Consider the following 5181-nt stretch of genomic DNA (forward strand, 5'->3'; position numbering starts at 1 on the left):
CGACTCGAGGGCACATAACAACAACAATAACAAGTAATTGCAAAGGTCATGGCCTGAATCAAGCACACCTTAGTTTCTAGACTCACTTCATTGTTGTTTAGCTCTTTGGAAAAGTCTTTGATAGTAGATTTTCCCAAGGCAATTTCTCTTTAGATAATCCTAGCTACTGATGACGCACTGTGACGCCATCTCAAAGCGCCGCGAGCGCGGAGGAAGTAACCTGGTTTCACGTGGCGCGGGCGCCAGGCATCTCTAGAAGATCTCCGTAGGACTGGGGCGGCGGCATGGCAGAAGCCATGGCTGCAGTGTGCCGCTTCAAGGCCAACTATGCTGTGAAGCGCAAGATTGAGCCTTTCTACAAAGGCGGGAAAGTTCAGCTAGACCAGATGGGGCAGCACCTCTTTTGCATCTGTGGCACCAGAGTCAATGTCCTGGAAGTGGCCTCGGGGACCCTGCTGCGAAGCCTGGAGCAGGAAGACCAAGAAGACATCACAGCTTTCGATCTCAGTCCTGATGACCAGGTACTGGTGACTGCCAGCAGAGCCATGTTACTGGCACGGTGGGCGTGGAGAGAGGGCAGCGTCACACGCCTGTGGAAGGCGGTACACACAGCTCCTGTAGCCGCCATGGCCTTCGACTCCACCTCCACCCTGCTAGCAACGGGCGGCTGTGACGGGGCCGTGCGTGTGTGGGATGTTGTGCAGCACTATGGGACACACCACCTGCGGGGCTCACCTGGCGTCGTGCATCTGGTGGCCTTCCACCCGGACCCCACGCGCCTGCTGCTCTTCTCCTCATCGGTGGACACTGCCATCCGAGTGTGGTCCCTGCAGGACAAGCTGTGCCTGGCTGTGTTGACTGCACACTATAGTGCTGTCACCTCGCTGGTCTTCAGCACCGATGGTGACACCATGCTCAGCTCTGGCCGAGACAAGATCTGCACAGTCTGGGACCTGCGGAGCCGCCAGTCTACAAGGACAGTCCCAGTGTTTGAGAGTGTGGAGGCCGCAGTGCTGCTGCCAGAGGAGTCCATGCCTGAACTGGGCGTGAAGTTCCCCGGCCTGCACTTCCTGACTGCCGGTGACCAAGGTTCACTGCGTGTGTGGGAGGCCGCATCTGGGCAGTGTGTATACACGCAGCCCCAGCCACCAGGCCCTAGCCAGCAGCTGACCCACTGCACCCTGTCCCATGCCACCGGGCTGCTCCTCACTGCCACTGCTGACCACAACCTGCTGCTCTATGAAGCACGCTCCCTGCAGTTGCGCAGACAGTTTGCTGGCTACAGTGAGGAGGTGCTGGACGTGCGGTTCCTGGGTCCTGAGGACTCCCACATTGTGGTGGCCTCCAACAGTCCCTGCCTGAAGGTGTTTGAACTGCAGACCTCAGCCTGCCAGATCCTCCATGGCCATACAGATATTGTCCTGGCCCTGGATGTGTTCCGGAAGGGGCAGCTCTTTGCTAGCTGTGCCAAGGACCAGAGTATTCGTGTCTGGAGGATAAACAAGACAGGCGAGGTGATCTGTGTGGCTCAGGGCTCCGGTCACACACATAGTGTGGGCACCATCTGCTGCTCGATGCTAAAAGAGTCCTTCCTAGTGACTGGCAGCCAGGACTGCACGGTGAAGGTATGGCCACTTCCCGAAACCCTGCTATCCAAGAACATGGTCCCTATCAAGAATCCCGTCCTCCTGCAGGCCAAGACCACACAGCGCTGCCATGAGAAGGACATCAACAGTGTGGCCATTGCCCCCAATGATAAGCTGCTGGCCACTGGCTCCCAGGACCGCACAGCCAAGCTCTGGGCCCTGCCGAAGTGCCAGCTGTTAGGTGTCTTCTCTGGCCACCGGCGCGGTCTCTGGTGTGTTCAGTTCTCACCCCTGGACCAGGTGCTGGCCACGGCCTCAGCTGACGGCAGCATCAAGCTGTGGGCTCTGCAGGACTTCAGCTGCCTCAAGACCTTTGAGGGGCACGATGCTTCTGTGCTGAAGGTGGCCTTCGTGAGCCGGGGCACTCAACTGCTGTCCAGTGGTTCTGACGGACTTCTGAAACTCTGGACCATTAAGAACAACGAATGCGTGCGGACACTGGATGCCCATGAGGACAAGGTGTGGGGGCTACACTGCAGCCGACTAGATGACCACGCCGTCACAGGCAGCAGCGACTCCTGTGTTATCCTCTGGAAGGATGTAACGGAGGCCGAACAGGTGGAGGAGCAGGCCAGGCGGGAGGAGCAGGTGATCAAGCAGCAGGAACTGGACAACCTGCTTCATGAACGGCGGTACCTGCAGGCACTGGGCTTGGCCATCTCCCTGGACCGTCCCCATACCGTGCTGACTGTCATCCAGGCCATCCGCAGGGACCCTGAGGCCTGCAATAAGCTGGAAGCCACAGTTCTCCAATTGAGGCGAGACCAGAAAGAGGCCCTGCTGCGTTTCTGTGTCACCTGGAACACCAACTCCAGGCACTGCCACGAGGCGCAGGCTGTCCTGGGTGTGCTTCTGCAACACGAGACCCCGGAGGAACTGCTGACCTACGAGGGCATACAGGCCGCACTGGAAGCCCTGCTGCCCTACACAGAACGACACTTCCAGAGGCTCAGCCGGACACTACAGGCGGCCACCTTCTTGGACTTCTTGTGGCACAACATGAAGCTGTCCCCACTCCCTGCAGCCCCCCCGGCCCCCTGAGAATAAAGAGTTCTTTTCTAAAAAAAAAAATGTTGATTGTAGAGCTGAAACTGTTAACAACCTCAAATTTATTATGGTTAGCAATCTCCATCTATTATGATGCTGTCAGTAGGCCCTGTGGTTAGAATCTTTGCCTTATTGATGTTGAGCTTCAATCCATATTGAAGACGATAGTCCTTGACATTCTGCAGCAAACGCTTCAGGCCCCCAGTTTCGGCAGCAATGTTGTGTCATCTGCAAAATGCAGATTGTTTATGAATCTTCCTCCAATACTGCTCTAACACTCATCCTCACAATGTCTTGACTCCCAAATGATATGTTCCAAATATAGATTGTAAAATTGTGGAGATAGGGAGAATCTCTGATGCATTTCTTTTCTGATTTTTAACCATGCAGTGTTTCCTTGCTATTTTCTGAGGACTGGTTCGTGGTCCAACAATAAGGTTCATATGAGCGCAATCAAGTGTTCTAGGATTCCCATTCTCTCAAGGTTAGCCACAATTTGTTATTATTCACACAGTTAAATGCCTTTGCTAGTCAATGAAACTCAGACAGACACTCAGCTGGTACTCTTTGCTGTCATCTAAGATACATTGCCTTATAATTATCAATTACAATTTATCAACTCCTTTTATCAAAATGTCTTCTCAAATCCTCAATATACCTTACTTATTCCTTCACTCCTCGGGTGGCCTAGTGGCAAGAAGCTGTGCTGCAGTCCCTATGGTGTGCAGTTTGAATTTACTAGCTGTTCCACAGAAGTAAGGGTAATCTCCTCCCATGAGACTGTCTCTGAAAACCCACTGGAGGTTCAGCTATGGGTCGGTTCAGGCTCACGGTACACAACAACAACAACAGTGTTCCTTCCCACTCATCTGTACACTAATCTCTGCTGCTCTAATATTTTTCCTCAAGGCTTTCTTCTTCCCCTCATTTTACCGTTCTCTTCCCCTTTAAACAGTTGTACATGTACAATTGCAATTTAATTGCAGTACATTTTGTTCAATCATACATTTGTTCCAGTTTTAACCTCCTTTCCCCTGACCCTTTAGAGTGTCTATTATCTGTACATTCTACTTTTTGCTTTCTCTGTCTCCCTAGGTTCCTTGCTATTTTTACAGTGGTAATTTTTTTTCCTTCATTTCTTTTCTGGCTGAGTTATTTCACTCAGTATAATGTTTTTTAGACACAACCATGCTGTGTAGTGTTTCATGAGTTCTTTATTGCTTTTTAATGCTGCATAGTATTCTATGGTGTGAATGTACCACAGTTTATCCATTCATTTGATGATGGGCACTTGAGTTGTTTCCTTCTTTTTGATATTGTGAGTAATGGTTAAATAAATATAGTTGTACATATATCTTTTTGTGTCTCAATTCTGATTTCCTTGGGCTATATTCCCAGTAATGGAATTCAAGTAGTAGATAGTTCAAAGGGGATTTTAAATTTCACTTTTCTGAGGAAATACCAAACTGCCTTCTATAATGATTGTACTATTTTACAATCCCACCAGCAGTGCCTAGGAATTTTAATCTCTGTGTAGATTTGCTAATATTGGTTGTGTGCTGTCCTGTTAAACTTTCCTATTGCTACAGGGATAAGATGGTATCTCATGGTTGTGTTTCTTTGTTGTTGTTTGTTTGTTTTTTATTTTTATTTTGGGGTTTTGTTGTTACACTTCGTAAAATTTTCCTTTTTTTTTACATTTTTTTGAATTTATTATTAATTTCAATGAAAATTTACAGAGACTTTGGATTTCCATTTATTCATTGTTGCACATTTTCCCCCTCTGAACCTTCCCCCCCTAATACACTACCCTCTTGGAAAAGTAAAAGAAAAATTCTTTCCTTGTGTTACAATCCCTTCCCCCAGGTCTACTCCACTGTACAGCCTTTGCTCTACACTCCTGTCATGACAAAAATACCTAATAATTTTCCCTCTTAAGCAGTTTTCTCCCTTATCTGTTTCAGTGCAAAATACATTATTGAACCCATCCTTCTCAGTCTCCTCCCAATACCGTGGTCAGTCTTGCTTTACAGCAATAGCATCATGCAGTATTTGTCCTTTTGCGACTGAGATACTTCACTAAGCATAATGTCCTCCAGGGTCACCCATTTTGAATAATATGGCTTGAGTTCCTTGTTTTTCAATGCAGCATAGTATTCCATTGTGTGAATATAAAACAGCTCCTCTACCCATTCGTTTGTTGATGGGCACTTAGGTTGTTTCCAACTCCTTTTATTGTGAACAAAGCCGTGATAAACATGCATGTGCATATATCTACTTGGATGGTCTCCTTGGGGTATATTCCCAGTAGTGGAATTGCTGTGTATCTCTATTTGCAACTTTTTAAGAAAGCACCATATCGCCTTTCACAGTGGTTGCACCATTTTACACTCCCACCAACAGTGAATAAGGGTTCCAGTTTCTCCACAACCTCGCTAGCATTTGTTGCTTGCTGTTCTGTTAAATATTGCTCTTCTGACAGGGGTGA

General features: G+C 48.6%; 1 protein-coding gene and 1 pseudogene across 1 annotated transcript in view; both read left to right on the top strand.

Moving 5' to 3' along the window:
* The window catches only part of GALNTL6 (UDP-N-acetyl-alpha-D-galactosamine:polypeptide N-acetylgalactosaminyltransferase-like 6), a 2113891-nt gene that overhangs the window by 823692 nt on the left and 1285018 nt on the right, over nucleotides 1-5181 (top strand). The gene's annotated exons all lie outside the window — the stretch shown is intronic.
* LOC102873449 lies at nucleotides 282-2687 on the top strand (annotated as a pseudogene).

The sequence above is a fragment of the Elephantulus edwardii genome, unplaced genomic scaffold (assembly GCF_000299155.1).
Source record: "Elephantulus edwardii isolate Elephantulus edwardi_28Jun2011 unplaced genomic scaffold, EleEdw1.0 scaffold00018, whole genome shotgun sequence".
NCBI classification, from domain to species: Eukaryota; Metazoa; Chordata; class Mammalia; order Macroscelidea; family Macroscelididae; genus Elephantulus; species Elephantulus edwardii.